This window comes from Pan troglodytes, chromosome 10 (genome assembly GCF_028858775.2).
Source record: "Pan troglodytes isolate AG18354 chromosome 10, NHGRI_mPanTro3-v2.0_pri, whole genome shotgun sequence".
In the NCBI taxonomy this organism is placed as follows: Eukaryota; Metazoa; Chordata; class Mammalia; order Primates; family Hominidae; genus Pan; species Pan troglodytes.
In genome coordinates this window covers 76,016,421-76,039,859 of record NC_072408.2, presented here as the reverse complement: position 1 = coordinate 76,039,859, position 23,439 = coordinate 76,016,421, and the positions used below count along the sequence as shown (strand labels likewise).

At 38.8% G+C, this 23,439-nt stretch overlaps 2 pseudogenes; one reads left to right on the top strand and one right to left on the bottom strand.

Moving 5' to 3' along the window:
* The first annotated feature begins 2,162 nt into the window (after window positions 1-2,162).
* Window positions 2,163-3,519, top strand: LOC467063 (adenosylhomocysteinase-like; annotated as a pseudogene).
* Window positions 3,520-4,513: 994 nt separating this feature from the next.
* Window positions 4,514-22,860, bottom strand: LOC129136656 (glycoprotein-N-acetylgalactosamine 3-beta-galactosyltransferase 1-like; annotated as a pseudogene).
* Between the last annotated feature and the right edge of the window lie 579 nt (window positions 22,861-23,439).

The following is a 23,439-nucleotide window of genomic DNA, read 5'->3' as shown; positions in this document are numbered from 1 at the left end:
TGTTCCCCTTCCTGTGTCCAAGTGTTCTCATTGTTCAATTCCCACCTATGAGTGAGAACATGCGGCATTTGGTTTTTTGTCCTTGCGACAGTTTGCCGAGAATGATGATTTCCAGCTTCTCATTTGTTTCTAAAGTTTTTTATTTTACTTCTTTTTTAGAGATAGGGTTTCGCTATGTTGCCCAGGCTGGTCTTGAACTCCTAGGCTCAAGCGATCCTCCCACCTTGGCCTCCCAAAGTGCTAGGATTACTGGTATGAGCCACTGCACCTGGCTTTCTAATTTTACTTATTTCAGTCTTCTCTCTTATTTTCTCAGTTGGTCTAGCTAAGGGTTAGACAATTTCATTGATCTTTTCAACAAAAACAACTTTTGGTTTCCTTGATGTTTTTCTATGGTATTTCTATTCTCTAATTCATTTACCTATGCTCTAATCCTTCTGATAACTTAGGGTTTAGTTTGTTGTTCTTTTCTAGTTCTTTGAGGTATGAGATTAGGTTGTTGATTTGAGATCTTTCTTCTTCTCCCTCACTTCTACTTTCACTGCATTCCATAAGTGTGATATGTTGCATTTTTGCTTTCATTAGTTTTCAGATATTATCTAAATTCACTTGTGTTTTCTTCTCTGACCCATTCATTAAGAGGGCACTGCTTAGTTCCCACAAATTCGTGGACTTTCTTGTTTTCCTTCTGCTATTGATTTCTTGTTTTATTTCATTGTGATTGGAGAAGATACTTTGTATGATTTCAATCTCCTTAAATTTGTTAAGATTTGTTTTATGGCCTAACATGTGGTCTATCTTGGAGAAGCCTCCAAGAGTACTTAAGAATGTGTATTCTGCTGTTGTTGAGTGGACATCAGTTACAGCCAACTGATCTATACTGTGTTCATGTCTTCTGTTTCCTTGTCGATCTTCTGTATGGTTGTTCTGGCCATAAATGAAAGAGAAGTATTATGTCTCCTGCTATTATTGTATTGCTGTTAATTTCTTCTTTCAGTCCTGTCAATGCTTCACCTATTTGGGAGTTCTAACATTAGATGTGCATATATTTATAGTTGTTATATGTTCCTGATGAATGGACCCCTTATCATTACATAACATCCTTTCTTGTCCTCCTGACAGTTTCTACTTAAAGACTATCTTGTCTAGTATTACATTATGGCCACCCCTGCTGTCTTGTAGGTTTCCATTTACATGGAATCTTTTTCTGTCCCTTTACTTTTAGCCTATGTGTATCTTAAGTATAAAGTAAGTCTCTTGTAGAAAGCATATAGCTGGATCTTGTTTTTAAAAATACGTTCAGCCAATCTACATCTTTTATTTGGTGTGTTTAATGCATTTACATTTAAAGTAATTGCTGATAGGAAAGAACTCACTATTGCCAGTTTATTAATTGTTTTCTGTTTGTTGTGTAGCTTTTTGTCCCTCCTTTCTTCCCTTGCTGTCTCCTTTTGTGTTTTGTTGATTTTTTTGTAGTGACATATTTTGACTCCCTTCTCATTTCCCTTTGTGTATATTCTGTAGATATTTTCTTTGTGGTCACCATTGCAATTACATAAAACATCTTAACATTGTAACATTCTATTTTATGCTGCTAACAACTTACCTTCTTTCATGTGTAAAACTCTGCTCCTTTACATCCTGCCTCTCTTCATGTTATGTTATGAATAACACAAATTTTCTCTTTTTATAATGAGTATCCAGTAATATACATACATAATTACTTCTAATTTTTTTTAATTCAATTTTATTTTATTTCAAGACAGGGTCTCATTATATCACTCAGGCTGGAGTGCAGTGATGGGATCATGGCTCACTGCAGCCTCAACCTCCTGGGCTCAAGCAATCCTTTTGCCTCATCTACCCAAGTAGCTAGGACTACAGGCACGCACCACCATGCCTGGCTCCTTTTGTTTTTGGAGAAAGATGAGGTCTTGCTATGTTGCCCAGGATGGAAGAGCAAAAATAAATTGATTAGAAAAAAAACCCAACAACCCTATGAAAAAAATGAGTAACAAACAGACAATTTACTCAAAAAAGGAAATACATATGGATTTTAAGCATATAAAAAGTTGCTAGGCCTGCCCAGCACTGCCCGCCCCATGTCAGAGTCCCAGCCCCCTTCGCCTGTGTCCATCATTCCATGCAGAAGCACCACCAGCATGTCTGACAAACTGCCCTACACAGTCACTGACATCAGCCTGGACGCCTGGGGACACAAGGCCCTAGACATTGTGGAGGCTGACATGGTGGGCCTGATGTACATGAGGGAGTTGTTCCTGGCTCCAAGCCACTGAAAGGCACTCACATCACTAGCTGCCTGCAAATGACAGTGGAGACCATTGTCCTCATTGAAACCCTCATTACCTCAAGTGCTGAGATGCAGTGGTCCAGCTGCAACATCTCCACCTAGAACCATGTGGCAGCTGCCATTGCCGAGGCTGGCATTCCAGTGTGCGCCTGGAAGGGTGAAAGAGATGACAAGTACCTGTGGTGCATTGAGCAGATACTGTATTTCAAAGATAGGCCCCTCAACATGATTCTGGATGATGCTGGTGACCTCAACCAACCTCATTTACACCAGGTACCCACAGCTTCTGTCAGTCAGCTGAGGCATCTTCGAGGAGACCATGACTGGGTCCACAGGATGATGGCCAATGCGATCATGAGGGCACCTACCATCAATGTCAATGACTCCATCACCAAGAGCAAGTTTGACAACCTCTATGTCTGCCAGGAGTCCCACATAGATAACATCAAGTGGGCCACACACGTGATGATTGCTGGCAAGGTAGCGGTGGTGGTGGGCTGTGGCGATGTGGGCAATGGTTGTGTCCAGGCCCTGAAGGGTTTTGGGGCTTGCATAATCATCACCAAAATCGACCCACTCAACACACTGCAGGCTGCTACTGATGGCTAAGAGGTGACTACCATGGAGGAGGCCTGCCAGGATGGCAACATCTTTGACACCACCACAGACTTTTTCAATATCATCCTTGGCCGACACATTGAGCAGATGAAGGATGTTGCCATTGTGTATAACATTGGACCCTTTGACATGGAGATCAATGTTAAGTGCCTCAACAAGAATGCTGTGGAAAAGGTGAACATCAAGCCCCAGCTGGATGAGGCAGTGGCTGAAGCCCACCTGGGCAAGCTGAACATGAAGCTGACCAAGCTGACCGCAAAGCAGGCCCAGTACTTGGGCATGACCCATGATGGCTCTTCAAGCCTGATCACTACTACTACTTAAAGGCAGGCCTGCCCTTCACCTTCCAGTTGCTGTCCTTGCCCAGGCCCCAGCTTTCCTCCCCAAGAGCAAACGACACCAATCCCATTGACTCCCTAAGGCTGATTCCTCAGTTTTTGACCTCTACTGCATCCCTCATATGGTTCCAAGTGTCACAGGGGAAGCTGAGAGGCACCTCCTCAAACCCTGGTCATGATGGGGGTATGAAGGAGACATCCACTGGGAACCAGCTCAGTGGTCTTGGAACTGCTAAGTCAGTCCTTCCTTAGCCTGAAGCTGGCAGTGGGGTCACGAAGCCCATGTACTTTACCATCCAGTCTTCACTTGGCCTACAGACTTATGCCCATGGTGCTTGGTTTACAGGTTCACTGGTTCCTCAGCCCATGACAGATGAGAGGAGCTATATATATTGAAGGGCAAGGGAGAACTGAAGGGCAAGGAAGAACTGTTCCTGAGAGCCTGGCTTAGTGCTGGGCCTTCTCTTAAACCTCCTAACAATGAGGTTGGCACTTTTAGTCCCTATTTTACAGGGGTTAGAATAGTTAAGTGACAACCAAGAAAGGACAAAGAAGTGACAGCTTGAGGTTGAGAGAGGACAGAAAAACATAAAAGCAGGCATAGACCTGCCACCATTTTGTAACAAGAATGGTTCTTATCACAACTCTCAGTCAAAAAGAGAGTAATTTGGTTTATAATGTCTATATAGTGTTTGTAATGTTAAAATAAAGGAGTTTGGTAAATAAAAATTTGGGTGCCTAAAAGAAAAAAAAGATGCTTAATGACCTTCATAATACAAGAAATGTGAATTAAAACTACAGTCTGAAGCTACTTTTGGTCTATTACATTGGCAAAAATCAAAAGGCTTGAAAAATCCTATGTTGGCAAGGATATAGAGAAACAGCCACCTTCATACATTGCTGGGGCAAGAATGTTCAATCTCCTCAAGATCATGTTGGCAATGTTGTTATCTGTCAAAACTACAAATTTACTCAGCCAATTCATTTCTAGGATTTTGTCCACTAGTTTCACATGTGTAAAATGACATGCATAAGGTTTCGCTTCAGCATTATTTATTATTGCAAAACATTGGAAAAAACCTACATGCACTGAAGAGGAAACTGATTATATAAATTATGTCACACATATACACAATGAGATAATATGTAGTCGTAAACAAGATTAAGGAAGTTAATTATATACAGATATAGTATGTTTGCAAGATATATTTAAACATTAAAAAGCAACGTACAGGGCTGGGTGCAGTGATTCATGCGTGTAATCCTAGCACTTTCGGAGGTCAAGGTGGGTGAATCACTTGAGCCCAGGAGTTTGAGACCTGCCTGGGCAACATGGTGAAACCCCATCTGCACAAAAAAATACAAAAATGAGCCGGTCGTAGTGCCTCATGCCTGTGGTCCCAGTTACTTGAGGCTGAGGCTGGGGGATCACTTGAGCTGGGAAGTGGAGGTTGCAGTGAACCAAGATTGTACCACTGCACTCCAGCCTGGACGACAGAGTGAGGCCCTGTGTCAAAAACAAAAACAAACAACAACAACAACAACAACAAAAACCCCCCAAAAAACCCCCACCAAAATTACTAAATTCTGATATATGTCCTCATCAGTACAAGTACTGATACAGGCTACCACAAGTATAAACCTTGAAAAAAGTATGCTAAGTGAAAGAAGCCAGTCACAAGAGACCACATATTGTATGATTCCATTCTTGTAAAATGTGCAAAATAGGGAAATTATTATAGAGACAGAAGGTAGATTAGTGGTTGTCTAGGTCTGGGTGGGAAGAGTGTTAGAGGATAGGTGGGTAATAGCTAAAGAGTAAATGGTTTTTTTTCTTTTCTTTTTTTCCTTTTTTATTGTGGTAAAATATACAAAACATAAAATTTACCATCTTAACAAATTGTAAGTGTACAATACCGTGGCATTAAATACATTCATAATGTTGTGCATCCATCACCACCATCCATCTCCAGAACTCTTTTTATTTTGTAAAACTGAAATTCTACCCATTAAACAGTAACTTTCAATTCTTCCCTCCCCATCCCCACCATTCTACTTCCTATGATTTCGACTACTCTAGGTACCTCACCTCATATAAATGGAATCATAGTTATTTGTCTTTTTGAGATTGACATTTCACTAAGCAGAATGTCCTCAAGATTCTTCCATGTTGTAACACATGTCAGATTTTCCTTCCTTTTTAAGGCTGGATAGTATTCCATTTGTATGTAGATGCTTTACCACATTTTGTGAGCCCTTCATCCCTGGATGGACGCTTGGGTTGCTTCCACCTTTTAGCTATCGTGCCTAATGCTCTGAATATGAATGTACAAATATAAACATTCTTATTCATTCTATTGACATACATAGATTTTTAAAAATGTGACAGATTCATCTATGATCAAACTCTTTTGAAAATCTGTGGCAGGATAAGTATACCAATGGTTCACTATGTTGAATCTCGGTTTACCACTTCACTAATTTCTGCTGTTATCTCTATGACTGTCTTTCTTCAATTTTTAAAAAATTTGCTATTCTTTTGTTATCTTATTGCAGGAAATGCTTAAATCAGGGGATCAACAACCTTTTTTTAAAGGGCCAGATGGTAAATGTTTTAGGCTTTGTGGTGGTAAATATTTTAGGTTACTCTGCTGTCAGAGTACAAAAACACTCATAGAGAATAAACCTTTATTTACAACAACTAGCAGTGGGCTGGATTTGGCTTATGGGCCACAGTCTGCTGATCCTTGGCTTACAGCATTAGATCCCTCATCGACCTGTTTCCATTGTTCATTGTTTCTCTTGGCTTTTATCCATGTTTTGTCTTCTGGTAAATCCAATAATTTTTTATTGAGTGTCAGAATAGCATTTGAAGAACTGTAGGTAGTTTGAAACTCTGCATGATGTTAATCTTCTCCAGATAACTTACTTTTGCTTTTGGTAGCAGGTAGACCAATGTCACTAGCAGTTCCTCTTAATTCCCATAAACCAACAGGGATTGAGACAATCTGAAGCTAAATGAGTCTTTTGGGGTTCCAAATGAAAACTTGAGGTGTACACCTTCTCTTAGCAGCCTTCATCTTCAATTTTGTTCCTTCAGCACCGTGCATCTGTTGAAACCCCTACTGAGCTTCTAGACCTCTTGGCCTCCTTCAGAATTGGCAGGAAGAGGTGGCCTCAAATACCAGACTCTTATCTTTGGGCTTCTCTCCTTTCCTAGACACTAACCCCACAATTCTTCATGCATTACTTGCTTTCTGAGGCTTCAGAAAGATATATTTTCTCCAGCTTTTCTGGTTGTCTTCTGTGAGAGAGGAAGCCTAAACCATCTATTTTACAATTGCTTGAAACAGAGCTCTCTTTGTGGCAACCATTCTGGGTCAATATTTCCTATTACAGTGCGCCTTTTCAATGTACACATTTGAGCCTTCAGTTTGCAAAATTACATTTGGGTTTTCTACTAAGAATTTTAATTGTGACTGTTAGATTTCCTTTGCCTACCTTCTTGTATTTCTGTAACTCAGTGGTGCTCAGCTTACTTTTTAAAAAAGGTTTAAGAACTATTGCTTTTTAAAAAGGGATTTAGGACGCTAAGGCAGGAGGATTACCTGAGGCCAGAAAATGGAAACCAGCCTGGGGAATGTAGTAAGACTCTCCACCTCAAAAACAAAAAATTGACTCACTTGTTCTTTCAATATTGATTTTAGGCCAGGCATGGTCGTTCACACCTGTAATCTAAGTAAGCATTTTGGGAGGCTGAGATGGGCAGATCACTTGAGGCCAGGAGTTTGAGACCACCCAGGCTAACATGGCAAAACCCTATCTCTACTAAAAATAGAAAAAAAAAATTAGCCAGGCGTGGTGGCACACACCTGCAGTTCCAGCCACTTGGGAGTCTGAGGCAGGAGAATCACTTGAACCCAGGAGGCGGAGGTGCAGTGACCCGAGATGGCTCCACTGCACTCCAGCCTGGGTGACAGAGTGAGACTCCGTCTCAAAAAAAAAAAAAAAAAATTATTTTCATTTCTATGATGGTTTCCTTTTTTCTTTTATTTCCTCCCTCAGCCGGTCATTTCTTATTTCATCTCCTTCAATTATCGGACCATCTATGTTGTATTTTTGCATTGTGTTCTTTTACAACAGCAATAAGTGCCTTATTGTCTACCAATTTCAATTCATAGTAAAAATGTTTGGCAGCCCCACTCTTTACATTTGCAGGGCCTGGGGCAAGAGTAAAAATGGAACCCCCAGCCACATGTCTAAATGTAAAGGTTATAAATCAAGCTTTGGAGCTATTAAATAAACATCCTGCTCTCTTAATTGGACCAATATACCTTTATGAGATTAAAATATGCAGAGAGATGGTTTTTATATGATTGAAATGCAGTCAATAAAAAACAGAACTAAATTTAATTACTACTGCACATGTCTAGGTGTTCTATTCATGGATAAGCAATGTTTGCATAAAAAATAAACACATGTATTTCATAAATTATATTTATTGTTATTTTTTTGCCTCATCTTAGCACAATCACAATATATCACAACAAATGTTATACTGTTTTCACATAATTTCTGTTCCATTCACAGAAATGATCTAAATGATTACAAAAGAAACATTTTATTCAAAGTGTACCAAATTTCCACAAAGGGGTATCAAATGTTTACACTTTGAACACAAAGAGAAGCAATAAAATCAGTAGGGCACTTAGTGAAAAATAATACTGCATTATACAAAAATCTTTTGCATTTATGTTGAGGAAAAATATGACAGGTTGTCATTTCTGCTTCCTGAAACTTCTGACACTCCAATCCTCGCTAAGGTTGACTGCCAGTAGCAGTCAACCCATAAACCTGAATAATAGTTGGGCAGAGTTACCCATTGTTTTAAAGATACTGGGCAAAGGACTTGGAGAAGCATTTCTCTGGGGACTGAATGGCGTTGTTCACAAAAAGTTTAGAACTATTAGTTGTGCTATGCTGACTCCGAGCATCAAATCCAAAAGTGACAGAGCTGCCTATGTGTTCTTTAATAAATATCTGTGCTTGTGATATATGGGTCCCTCTGAAGTGTGGAACCCAGAGCAGGGGCTCCGTTTTTCTGGGTCAATGGGTGATACTGGCACTTGGTACTTCCCATCTTCTCTGTACCATGTTTTTCTGGTTAATTTTCTTCATCTGATGCCATGTTTGACTGCTCTTTTTCACATTTTTTTTCTCTAGGATCCTTATGTACCAGTGCAATGGCAATACCTCAGATCATATATCCTCATTGGTTCTTTATAGGAGCTGCTACAATCCCTCCCCAGCCCACTATGCCAACAGTCCATTCACACCACCTGTTGTCAACACTACTTAACTATTTTTACATTTGAGGATCTTCATCTGGTACCCAGTTGTGCTTAGTGTTATGGGTTGAATCGTGTCCTCATGTAAGTAAAAGATATGTTGAAGTCTTAAGTCTTAGTACTTCAGAATGTGACCTCATCTGGAATTAGGGTCATTGCAGATGTAATTGGTTAATATGAGGTCATATTGGAGTAGAGTAGGCTCCTGATCCAATCTTAATGGTATCCTTATAAGAAGACAGGCACGGGAGGTCAGAGACACACATGGAGAATGCCATGTTATGACTAAGGCAGAGACTGGAGTTATGCAACTGCAAACCAAGGCACACCAAAAATTGCCAGTAAACCACCAAAAGCTGGGAAGAGGCAAGGAAGGACATCTCTGCAGTTTCAAAAGGAAGCATAGCCCTGCTTACACCTTGATTTTGAACTTCTAGGTCCCAGAACTGAAGAGACAATGAGTATCTATTGTTTTGTGGTACTTTGTTATGACAGCACTAGGAAACTAATATATGGTGTGTTTTACCTGTTTCTTGTTGCTCTGGTTCATTTCTAAAAGAAGATGAAACTTTGGATCTAAGATGTCATCAAGTTCATGGTGTCAACAATTCTCCACATTTGCAGTAGAGTTATGAGATTAGAATTGTCTACATGATTGCTCTAAAAGGAATGGGTTTCTATTCCATCTACTAACCCACAAAAGATCCTTAATAAATATATATGAGAAGAATTTTCATATATGGAGGCAACTGAACTTCTCCATAGTGTGTGACTGCAATTTGGAAGGTGTTTGAATTATTGTGAGATCACTTGTGTCCCTGCAAAGTTTTTGCCTTCTTAGAAACAGAGGCTCCCTGTAAGTAAATATAACCAAGTTGTGCTAAAAGTCCATGATGCCCTCCCAGTCCCATACGGGGACATAGACTTATGATGTTAGAGAAATGTGGAATTCTATTTTCCCCTGAAGACTGTGGAGGCCTCAATGTATTCACTGTTCTGTACCTTTCTTACACTCCCACTACTCCCCACAAGAAGTAGCTCATTGGAGGGTGAATATTTTATAAAAATGTGTACTTCTTGAGGCTTCAACTTTACATAAAGAAAGGCAAGAAGTGGAAGGTGGCCTTTCAAATGTGGCTTGAGTGTTCTGAATCATGATGACACTTGGCTTGTGTAAATCCCAAACATCCATTGCTTAATAATAACATTCCCTTCTAGTTACTTTCCCATTTCTCTTCTCAATTTTTAAAAACTAGAGGTGGATATTTGTGTTGCTTCCACCTCTTGGCTATTGTGAATAATGCCACAATAAACATGGGTGTGCAAGTATCATTTAGAGACCTTGCTTTCAATTATTTTGCATGTATACCCAGAGGTGGAATTGCTAGATCATACGGTTTATCTAATTCTTTGAGGAACCTCCATACAGTTTCCCACAGTGGCTGTACATTACCACCATCAATACACAAGGGTTACAACTTCTCCACATCCTCTCCAACATATATTATTCCTGTTCTTTTGATAGTGGCCATAATGATATGTATGAGGTAATACCTCATTGTGGTTTTGATTTCCATTTCTTTAATGATTTGTGATATTGAGCATCATTCTGTGCATTTATTGGCTATTTGCATATCACCTCTGGAGAAATGTCTGTTCAGGTCCTTTATCCAGTTTTAGCTTTATTATTATTATTATTATTTTGTCGCTGAGTTGTAAGTTCTTTATATATTCTGGATACTAACCCTTTATCGGGTACATGATTTGCAATTATTTTCTCCCATTCCACAGGTTGCCTTTCACTGTTTCCTTTAATATGCTAAAGCATTTAAGTTTGATGTAGTTCAATTTATCAATTACTGCTTTTGTTGCCTGTTTTTGGTGTTATATTCAATAAATACTTGCCAAATCCAATATCCTGAAGGCTTCCTCGCATAATTTTCTAGTTTTTTAGTTTCTAGGAGTTTTATAGTTGTAAGTCTTAGAGTTCAGTCTTCGATCCATCCTTTTAAATTTTTGTATGTGGTATAGGGTAAGGATCCAACATCATGCTTTTGCATCCAGTTTCCCCAATGCCATTTAGTGGAGATACTCCTTTCCCTATTGTGGAAAAGTGTGGTCTAGATACAGTGTCAAAGTTCATGTGGCCATATGTACAAAAACTTATCTCTGGGCTAATTTGTTCCATTGTTTTATATAGCTATCTTTATGACGTCATCCCATCATCTTAATTGCAGTTTTTGTGGTATGTTTTGAAATCATTTAAGTGTAGGCCTTCCACTCAGTCCTTTTTCAAGATTGTTTTGCCTATTTGAGGTCCCTTGAGGATCCACATACAATTTAGAACTTTTTCTATTTTCTGTGAAAAATGCATTGGGATGTTGATAGATATCACATTGAATCTGTAGATTGCTTTAGGTAGTATGGATATTTTAACAATATTAAGTCTTCCAAGTCATGAGCATGGGCTCTTAATCCATTTATCTGTATCTTCTTTGATTTCTTTACAATGTTTTGTAGTTTTCAGTGTACAAGTCTTTCATGTCCTAAGTATTTTATCCTTTTTCATGTTATAGTATATGGTATGTATTTTTAATTTCCTTTTCTGATTGGTCACTGTTAGTGCATAAAAACTCAAATGACTTTTATGTGTTGACTTTGTGTCTTGCAATTTTGCTGAAATTATTAGTTGTAATTTTGTGGTGTCTTTAGAATTTTCTAAATATGAGAGCATACTGTCAGCAAATAGAGGTAATTTTACCTCTTTTCCAATTTGGATGTTTTATATTTCTTTTTCTTGCTTAATAGCTCTTGCCAGACTTCCCACATTAAATATTAGTGGTATTAGTGGTAAGAGTGGACAATCTTGCTTTATTCCTAATCTTAGAGAAAAATCTTTCAATCTTTCTCCACTGAGTGTCATATATGACCTAAATATACATATATATAAAGAGAGAGGGTCTCGCTATGTTGCCCAGGCTGGAGTACAGTGGCTATTCACAGGCGTGATTCCACTACTGATCAGCACAGGAGTTTTGACCTGCTCCTTTTCCGACCTGGGCCAGTTCACCCCTCCTTAGGCAACCTGGTCATCCTCTGCTCTGGAAGGTCACCACACTGATGCCCAACTTAGTACAGACACCTGATCAGCATAGCGCCCTACAGCCCAGAACTTCTGGCCTCAAGTGATCCTCCTGCCTGCCTCAGCCTCCCGAGCAGCCAGGAATACAGGCATGTGCCACCATGCCCAGGGGACCTTTATTATATTGAGGTAAATTCCTTATCTACCTATTTTGTTGCTACTGTATTAATCCAAAATGTTGGTCCACAGTTTTCTTGTGTTTTTGTCTGTTTTCAGTATCAGGGTACTGCTATAGACCTCTCTCTCACTTCTACTTCCACTGCATTCCATAAGTGTGATATGTTGCCTTTTTGTTTTCATTTGTTTCCAGACAGTTTTTAAATTCACTGGTGTTTTCTTCTCTGACCCATTCATTAAGAGGGCACTGCTTAGTTTCCACAAACTCGTGGACTTTCCTTCTGCATTCTTGTTTTATTTCATTGTGATTGGAGAAGATACTTTGTATGATTTCAATCTCCTTAAATTTGTTAAGATTTGTTTTATGGCCTAACGTGGTCTATCTTGGAGAAGCCTCCACGAGTACTTAAGAATGTGTATTCTGCTGTTGATGAGTGGACATCAGTTACAGCCAACTGATCTATACTGTTGTTCATGTCTTCTGTTTCCTTGTCGATCTTCTGTATGGTTGTTCTGGCCATAAATGAAAGAGGAGTATTATGTCTCCTGCTATTATTGTGTTGCTGTTAATTTCTTCTTTCAGTCCTGTCAATGCTTCACCTATTTGGGAGTTCTAACATTAGATGTGCATATATTTATAGTTGTTATATGTTCCTGATGAATGGACCCCTTATCATTACATAACATCCTTTTTTGTTCTCCTGAGTTTCTACTTAAAGACTATCTAGACTATCTCGTCTAATATTACATATGGCCACCCCCGCTCTCTTTTAGCTTCCCATTTACATGGAACTGTTTTCCATCCCTTCACGTTTAGACTTTGTGTGTCCCTAAGTCTAAGGTAAATCTTTTGTAAAAAGCATACAGTTGGATCTTGGTTTTTTTTTTTTTAAATCCACTCAGCCAATCTGTCTTTTAATTAGTGTTCATCACATCTACCTTTAAAGTAATTGCTGATAGGAAAGAACTCACTATTGCCATTTTGTTGTTTTCTGTATGTCACGTAGCTTTTTTGTCCCTACTTTCTTCCATTGCTTTCTTTTTTGTTTTGTTGTGTGTTTTTTTTTGTTTCTTTTTTTTTTTGTAGTGACATGCTTTGATTCCCTTCTCATTTCCCTTTGTGTATATTTTGTAGGTATTTTCTCTGTGGTTACCACTGCAATTACATAAAACACCTAAACATTGTAACATCCTATTTGATACAGCTAACAACTTCATTCATGTATAAAAACTCTACTCCTTTACATCTCTGCCCCCCTCCACTTTGTAATTAATAACACAATTTTCTCTTTTTATAATGAGTATCCATTACTCAGATATATAATTACTTTTTACACTTTTATTTTTTGTATTCAAAACTGGTACCTGGGCATGGTGGTGCACACCTGTAGCCCCAACTACTCAGAGGGTAAGGCAGGAGGATTACTTGAGCCCAAAAGTTCAAGACCAGCTTGGGCAACAAAGCTAGACCCCAACTTTAAAAATAATAAATAAATTCAATGCTAGAATTAAATGTAATTTACACACCTACATTACAATATTATAGGACTGTATATATTTCTATGCATTCACCTTATCAGGAACTTCTATACTTTGAATGTATCATCCCATTCCCTTCTAGTCTGCAAGGTTTCTGCTGAGAAACATGCTAATAATTGATTAGGAGCCCTCTTGTACATGATGAGTGCTTTTCTCTTGCTGCTTTCATGATTCTGTTTTTGATAGTTTATTATAATGTGTCTTGGAGATTTATCTTTGCTGGCATTTTCTTAGTTTCTTTTATATGTCAATTTCTCTCATATCTAGGGAATTTTTTGCTGTTATTTCTTCTAATAGGTCTGTGCCTTTTTCTCTATTTTTCTTCTGAAACTCCCATAATGTTGTTCTATTTGATGGTGTCCCATAAGCCCCTTAGGCTCTTTGTATTTTTTCATTCTCCTGTGCCTCAGCAATTTTGAAAGTCCTGTCTTTGAGTTCACTATTTCTTCGGCCTTTCCAAGTCTGTTCAGTCCCTCTAGAGATTTTTTTTTTCAATTCAGTTATTGTATTCTTCAATTGCAGAATTTGTTTGGTACTTCTTTACAGTTTCTCTTTGATGATATTCTCAATCTGTTTATGCATGATTTTCTTGGTTTTGTTTAGCTATCTATGCTCTATTTTAATTAAGCATTCTTATAATGGTATTTGTTAATTCTCTGGCACCTCATTTACCTCCATTTATTTCAAGTTGGTTTCTGGAAATTTAATTGGTTTCTTAAATGTGCCATGTTTCCATTTCTTTGTTATGTCTCATTAATTTTTGTTGGGATTTTAGTATTGAAGAATCAGCCATCTCACCCAGATTTTCTGATCTTGTTTTCTATATCAAAGACTTTCTCCATTCAGCCTGGCTAGAGATTCTGGAGGCTTCTTACGCCTTTTCTGGGAATGCATCCTCTTTAGGCTTGTGTGTGAATTCTACTTGAAGAGGTTTGCAGGGTTTCTAATCAGAAGTTCCCCTGCAATACTGTGGCGTCTTGGGTGCTATAGCAAGTCATGGTACTGGAGCTTCGCCTAGTGTCTGTCTGTGGTACTGCAGACTCCGGAGCAGTGTGTTCCCAGAGCTTACAGCTGGTGCCCCCTTGCTGTGCTCAGATTCAGGCAAAAATACAGAAAGCGGTCCCTCAGCCAGGTCCCTAAAACTTAGAATGTTGGATATATGTTCTAGTCCTTTTCCTCTGCAGATAGAAGTTTGAAGATTTCCTCCCAATTGCTCCACGCTGTGCAGGGGTTGGGGGCTGGGAGGCTCTGGCAAGCGACAGGTAGTTGAATTTTCCTACCTGGCTTTGATGCCGTTGATTTTAGTCTCACTTGTGGTAAAGCAACCTGTAACCGGTTTCTGGATTTCTCACAGAGGGATTTGGTCTACCATTGTTAAATTCATTTATCCATGACAGAAGAAGGGTCTTGGGCTTCCTGTTCCATCGCCTTGCTGACATACTACAGTACTCTTCTAAAGACTGTTTCTGGGATGGGCACAGTGGCTCACGCCTGTAATCCTCACACTTTGGGAGGCCAAGGCAGGAGGATAACTTTTGAGTCCAGGAGTTCAAGACCAGCCTGGGCAACATAGTAAGGACCTCATCTCTACAAAAAGTTTTAAAAAATTGTCAGGCTTGGTGGTGAATGCTTTTAGTCCCAGCCACTTGGGAGGCTGAGGTGGGAGGACTGCTTGAGCCCAGGAGGTTGAGGCTGCAATGAGCCATAATCACATCACTACACTCCAGCCTGGGTGACAGGGCAAGACCCAATCTCCACAAACAAACAAAAAAACTGTTTTCACTATCTCCCCTCTTATTCCCTCCTCAGTTCACTCAAATCACCCTTTTGTCCTCACCACTCCATTCAAACCATACTCTCAGCCACTACTGAACTTAATTGTCAAATGAAATGGTCAATTCAGTCTTCATCTTAGTCAATCCTTCAGTAGTATGCCAGACACTTAATGTTTCTCCCTCTTTTATGAAACTTTGCTTCAAGGCCCCCCATGCAAATTTAATTTTTTTTTCTCCTCTCTCAGCTCTCTTACCTCACAGGTTGTCCCCTCAGTCTTATTGAGTCACTCTAATTTTGTCTCTCTTAAATATAGGAGAACCCCGGGGTTCAGCCTGCTGAACTAGTTACATGAACTTAACATTGGCAGGGTGTGATGGATCACAAGGTCAGGAGTTCAAGACCATCCTGGCCAAGATGATGAAACCTCGTCTCTACTAAAAATACAAAAATTAGCCGGGCATGGTGGCAGGCGCCCATAATCCCAGCTACTCGGGAGGCTGAGGCAGAGAATTGCTTGAACCCAGGAGGCGGAGGTTGCAGTGAGCCGAGCTCACACCACTGCTCTCAGTGAGCTCATCCGGTCCCACTGCTTTAAATACTATTTATATACCCATACTTCCCACACTTTTTTTTTGAGATGGAGTCTCACTCTGTCTCCCAGGCTGGAGTGCAGTGGCACGATCTCGGCTCACTGCAACCTCCACCTCCTGGGTTCACGCCATTCTCCTGCCTCAGCCTCCCGCGTAGCTGGGATTACAGGTGCCTACCACCATGCCCAGCTAATTCTTTCGTATTTTTAGTAGAGACAGGGTTTCACCATGTTAGCCTGGATGGTCTCGATCTCCTGACCTCATGATCCGCTTGCCTCGGCCTCCCAAACTGCTGGATTACAGGCTTGGGCCACCACGCCCGGCCCTATACTTCCCACAATTCTATCTCTAGCCCTGACACTGACCTTGAATTCCCAATATGTATATTCAAATCACTACTTGGTGTGTCCACTTGGTGGTCTGTTTTCTCAAACTCAACATATCCAGCATGAAATTTTTGATACCTACCCCCTCAAAAGTTTCCACCCCATTCCCCAGTCTTTCATTATTAGATGACTTATTTTTTCCTTCTTCATTTTCTTAGGTCAAAAACTTTGGAGATGTTCTTTTTTTCCTCATATTCACCTATACAGCAACAGACGAAGTTAGCTTTACCTTAAAAATAAACTCGGAATCTTTGTTTCCACTGCTATTACCCTAATCTAAGAAACTATACTTTTTTCTCTTACCCATATTAAAGCCTTTGCTTTAATTCCAATTGGTCCACCTGCTTCTGGAATTGTTCCCTAACAGCTTATTTTTCAAATAGTAACCAGTGATAAAACGTAGGATTATATCTTATCTGCTCATATGCTTCCAAATTTTGTCATACCAAGAAAAAACCTGAAATCTTTACCATTCCCAATAAAGCCCTACAAAATCATGTCCCCAAATATCTTCTTGAACCCATTTCTGACCATTCTTCTCTTCCCTCATTCTACCAGCCTTTTGCTGCCTCAATTAGGGCACTTGCACTATTACTTCTGCGAGAATGTTTTCTCTGGCTGGGCATCATGGCTCACACCTGTAATCCCAGCACTTTGGAAGGCCGAGGTTGGTGGATCACCTGAGGTCAAGAGTTCGAGACAAGCCTGGCCAACATGATGAAACTCCATCTCTACTAAAAATACAAAAAAATTAGCCGGCATGGTGGTGGGCATCTGTAATCCTAGCTACTCAGGAGGCTGAGGCAGGAGAATCGCTTGAACCCGGGAGGTGGAGGCTGCAGTAAGCCGAGGTCGCGCCATTGCACTCCAGCCTGGGCAACAAGAGCGAAACTCCATCTTAAAAAAAAAAAAAGAATGGTTTTCTCCCTGATAGCCACATGACTATCACTCCCTCTCTATATTTTCAGCTCTGTTCAAACCACACTTCATAAGGATCTTCCTTGACAAACATATATAGTAATACCTTGCTTTATACTGGTTAATAATTTTTAACACAAACGGATATATTTGATCATCGTCTGCCTTTCCTCACTACAAATAATCTTCAAGAGGTGAGGGATGTTATGTTACATTCATGGCTATATTCATTTTGGCACCTGGATATGCGACCAGAATATTTGTTAAATGAATCCTACCTGAAGAGAGATACTAACTATAGCTTATCTGATTTAGATCCCATAATGACCTCACATAAACTCTTCTTCCAAGACATAAGACATCCTGAATACTGCAGCACCACCTCTTCTTGGCTAACCCTGAAAAGTGCATATATGTGAAAGCCCAAAAAATGAAATTCCTGAGCTACGTCTTTTCTAAGTTATCTCTATAAGATTCAACAAGATCTCAGACATAGCAGATTGGGAGCCCTACAGATTGAGCAAAATTGCTGGGTACAGTGGCACGCACCTGTGGTCCCAGCTACTCAGGAGTCTGAGGCAGGAGGATCACTTGATCCTAGGAGTTCAAGCCTGGGCAACATAGTAAGACCTATCTCTAAAAAGATTAAAATATCCACTGCTTCATGCAAATATTAGCTAATCTTGAGGTGGAGTTTTTAGTTTGACCCTAGCACAGTGCCTGACATCTAATGGGCAACTCAGTAATTCTGAATGAATGAATACACAGAACCCAATAGTACTTAAGGTTTCTCAAATGTTGGAAGACACTATTCATCACCAAAATCCTGGCTTCCCCAACCCATCTTGGCAAGCTGTCATGTAATGGTAGTTGCTTTCAACAATGCTAAGGTTTAATCTGTCCTGGAATGACTCTGGTTCTCGTAATCTCTACCTTGGCCAATTTCTCCAGGAAGCAGGCTCCAATTGAGGTCATCATTCTGAGATCTGAGAGCTGTTAGGACTCTGAAAAGTATTTGAAAAAAATGAGATACCACACCACCATAAGGGCAGAAATGGTTTGGCACAGGTAGATTACCACCAGGTGCAAACGTGTCAGGAAGATATACAAGCTCACCAGAGTGGCCCCAAGTTGCATGAAATTCTACAGCAGTCTGCTTCATAAGGGAGAATGACTGTTAAGTCCCCATTCGGGTACATTACTTGTACTAATCACTGTGTCCCAACCAAGACAACAAATAGAGAAATTTTTGTGTGGCATCAACTGCAACTCAATGTTTCAAACTGTTTACCTTTTTGTGGACCTAGAGATACCATAATTGGTAACTGAAGTCCTCCCAGCCCCCAGTCCAGTACTTGGTACACTGGTGACCAGGCCCTTGGCTTCCCCCACCTAGTGCTGTATGAAGACTAATTTTATGGCTATCTGGAGAGAAAGTGGTGTTAAGCCTTACAATCTCCTTTGATATTATTTGAAAGAAAATATATCAAAGCAATAATAGTTTCAAAATATGCTTTTTCAACCTACATGTTCCTCTTTTTCATGTTGAGATTCTCTGATAGAGCAGAAGACTCTTTATAACATTAACTATTTGTTACTTCCATGCCCTCATTGGACTATTATCTCCCATTTCAAGTAAAATGTACTAAAACAAAATTTCAGATAATATAAATAGAAAATTTTAAAGTAGTATTTGACATGTTTTTGGAAAAACACCTAAGTATTATTTTAAATATTTATTACTATCACCTTCTAGGTATGATGGTCACTTAAACGATCTAGAATTCAGCTAGACTTATACAATAGTAAGCATATTTCTATTATTTTATTGATTATAAAATACATCATACTTGTGTATTAAAATATATACCGTCCAAAAAGTAAAAACGCTTGGATGCCAGCAATTCTGGTTGGTTATGGCACATTAGATGCCCTGTGAGACTTCCTCCTTGATTACATCCCTCTACTTTCTTGCCCCTAGAAAACTATGCTGAATTTTATTAATGATTTCTTACGTTGCTTTTCTAATGTCTCTAAACGTTAGAATCTCTAATATAAAAGGAATACTGTGTGAATTCGTCTGTGACTTGCTTATTCCAGTAAAGATGTTAAGTTTTTTATTTTTATTTTTTTTTTGAGATGGAGTTTCGCTCTGCTGCCCAGGCTGGGGTGCAGTGGTGTGAGCTCGGCTCACTGCAACCTCCGCCTCCTGGGTTCAAGCAATTCTCTGCCTCAGCCTCCCGAGTAGCTGGGATTATGGGCGTCTGCCACCATGCCCGGCTAATTTTTGTATTTTTAGTAGAGACGAGGTTTCATCATCTTGGCCAGGATGGTCTTGAACTCCTGACCTTGTGATCCATCACACCCTGCCAATGTTAAGATCTTTTTAAGTTCATGTAACTAGTTCTTAAATTTGCAGGCTCCATACTATTTTATTGCATGAATGTCCTACTATTTATCTATTCTATTGGTGGCTATTTGAGATTATTCCAGTTTTCTATTACAAATGATGTTGCTATAAACATTCTTGTAAATGTCTCCTAGTGTAAAGATATGAGTTTCTCCTGGGGATATATGCACATTTACTTTACCAAGTAATGTTAAACTAGATTCCAAAATTGTCGTATGAATTTATACCCCTTCCAGCAGTATTTTCACTTGCACCGTATACTAGCCAATACTCAAATTACATTTTGAACCTTTTTTTTTTTGCCAATATTGTAGGTAAAAAATGGCACCTGTGATTTTAATATGCACTTTCCAGAATAAAATTAAATTTTATTTCATATATTTATAAACTTCTGTGAAATGTCAGTTCATGTCTGTTGCCCTTTTTTTTTTTAATTTTCTTTGGGGCAGATCTGTTTATTACTAACATGGTGCACTGTAGTTTTAGCAAATTTAATTGTTTTAGTTTCTCAGTGACAATAATACAGATGGTCAAAAATAGGCAACAAAATCTCTTTTCTAGTTCCTCTACCTGGTCACCATTTTAAAAACACAAGTTCTTCATATATACAGATATATTTATATATTACTGTACGAAAACGCATTTTAACAGACTTCACAGCTCATTTAAAGCTTCAGTTTATAATCATTCATGTGAAAGATTTCTACATGGAATGTTCACTTAGAATTCCTCATTGGGATTCCAGTGTTCTATGTTAGAAATGCAGAAGTCCTTCTTCAGTGCAATGCTAGACATTTTACCTTTGTTCATCATTTACTTTCATTCAAGGGTTTCCTAACCTCACTTTTGTACCTTCATTTTTGTTTGCTTGACTAATTTCCTTTAGTATATTTTCAGGTAAGGCAGGTTGATATCTGTACAAATAATCATATAGACGACGATGAGAAATGAGGTATCCTAACTCAGGCATAGTTGTAGAATCAACATAGTGAAAAGAAACTGCAAGATCAGAACAAGAACCAGGACCCTCTACAGGAGGAAAACAGTTGTAATTCCAGTGCCAAAAGGTTCTGGGTAGATAACCTTTAATTAAATGTTCTGGCATAAAGGGATGAAAAGTTTCTTTTCCAGTGGTATCTCTGGAATCTCCTGCTTCCACATTTATAATTTCCATGCATCTCCCCAGTGCTGTCTTCAATGGAGGAACTAAATGTACACTTGTCTGTTTCAAATGCATCAACAAATCTCTTCAAGGTTTCTTTGCTTAGCACATATTCTGCTCCTCCACTCAATGTAGCCCTGCTTTACATATAGGGTTTTAATTTTCTCCCAAAGTAAATGGGTTCTTCAGGGTAATATTTTGAAAGAAGCCATCTCAAATTATCTAGTATGACATATGTGTCATCATCTGCTTTCAAAAGCCAATCAGCATCTTCTAAATAATGCTCATGAACATACTGAAAAGCTTTGTTTTCCAGTATAGCTGATCTCTGCCTTCTTTGGTTTTCAATCCCACAGTAGGGAAGTCTTTATTTTCTTCTGAACTCATAACACTTTGTGACAATGCTGGGCCCGTGTAACTTTGATAAGTTTGGCCTTTTTCTCTAGGTTTTAAGGGCTTGTCATAACCCAGCAAAGAATTTTAACTTTCTGATAGAGGTTTTCAGCGATGTCGGTGTTCTCATCTTTATGTTGGCTAGAATCAGCATTGAAGTTCATTTGTCCTTCTAGATGATTGTGCCATTATCATCTGAATGCCTCGCATGAGGATCATTATGAAGAGTATTAGGCTGGGTGTCACCCTATTCTCCCAAAATACTAAATAGCTGAGAACATTAAAAAAAAAAAATCCTATTGCCGATCCACAGAAGAAGGCTAAAAAATTCAGCCAGGATTTAGAGGCCATTTCTCGGAAGTCTATTTCTCACATCAACCGCGGCTCCCTCTCGCTCCTCCTGGGGGCGAAGAGGAAGACGACACGGGATCGAGGACCTCTGGTTCTCTGGGCAGCCGCACAAGTGGCTCCTGGCCAAGAGTCGAAACCGCCCGCTGCAGCTCAAATGATTCAGCGGCAGCGGCGGCGGCCCGAGTTGACCATTTTTCTATTGGGTTTCTATTGTTCTCATATATGTATGGTTTATTATCTATTCTTGATAAAAGTCCTTTCTCAATTATCTGTGTTCCAATATCTTCTCCTAGTCTGGGACTTTTCGTTTCACTCTTTTAATAATCAGGAGTTCTTAATTTTATTCAAATTTATCAATCTTTCCCTTTATAATTTGTCCTTTTATGTCTTAAGAACTCCTTCTCCAATCCAAGGTCATACAATTATTTCCTATAATTTATTCTTAAGAGTCTGGCTTTGCCTCTTACATTAAGTCCACATTTAATCCACCTAGAATTGATATTTATGTATGAGATTCCCATTCTATCATAAATCTAGTTTTCATATGTGGTTTCTAGTCTCTGTATATTGTTCTATGGTCTATTCCTGCATCAAGTCTGTATTATCTTACTTACAATACGGCTTAGTATCTGGTAAGGCAAGTCTCACTCCACCTCCCTCTTGGTTATCATTTGTTTTTGAGGTTCCATATAAAATTTAGAACCAGATAGTCATATTCAGTAACAAAAACAAACTTCTTGGGATATTATTCTGATTTGCATTGATGCTATAGATTTGGGAGGAGCTGTCATATTTAATGATACTGATTCCTCCTACCCAACAACAGGAGTATTGATGTCAACGATGCCAGTCTGTAGAACACACTTTCAGGAGCAAACAGATGTCCATTGATTTGGGTCTATCTTAATGTCTTTCAGTAAAGGTTTAAAACTTTCTACAAAGAGAACTTTGCACACCTTTTATTAAATTTAAAACTAGCTACATTATATCTGGCTTCTAAATTGACTTTGTATTCATTGATCTTGCTAAATTTTTAAGTCTATTAATGTATCTGTAGATTCTTTCAAAATATACATATCACCTCATATCTTCAAATAATGACCTCTAAGAGTCAGTTCTACCGTCACATTCTCTGGGTTGGCTTTTCTGACTCCTAACGTGGATCACTGCTCTGCTACTGAATCTTACAAAATACCTTACCTCACCTGTAAACAAGGAATCCCAATAGGACTGTTTTTAACACTTACATGAAATAACATATGGAAAAGCACATATTAGTCTCTTTAGTTCCTTTCTTCTGGACAGCCAATTGTTTTTTCTTTGTATGCTCAAGGTATTTTGCACATTGCAATCACTTTGAGTTACTCACTGAATGGAAATTATTTTATTTCCTGGCTCCTAAAAAAACAGAAGTAATATTCACTGTCTTTGTATCTCCTTCCTGAATACCACATACATAGACATTCAAATGCTATATGTATATAATATATATAATATATAATATATATTACATAATATATATATAATATAATATATATTATATATTATATATAATATATTATATATATTATATTATATTTATGTTATATATATAATATATATATTATATTATATATGTAATATATATATAATATATATATTATATATATATATATAGCCTATAATAGGCTTTCACCTAGGGCTAAAAACAAAAACAAAAAGCAGCATTACATAGCTAAGTAAAATTAAGACCACTTTCTTACACCTACCATGAGAATTCTACTCAGAATGTTAGGATACTATAAATTTCCTTAAAAAAAAAAACACAAAAAAACGTAAATGTATTTTCAGGCCAGGTGCAGTGGCTCACGCCTGCAATCCCAGCACTTTTGGGAGGCCGAGGAGGGTGGATCACTTGAGCCCAGGATCCGAGACCAGCCTGGGCAACATGGCAAAATCCGCCTCTACAAAAAATACAAAAATCAGCTGGGTGTGGTGGTGCACATCTGTAGTCCCCGCTATGCGGGAGGCTTGAGCCCAGGAGGTTGAGGCTATGATGAA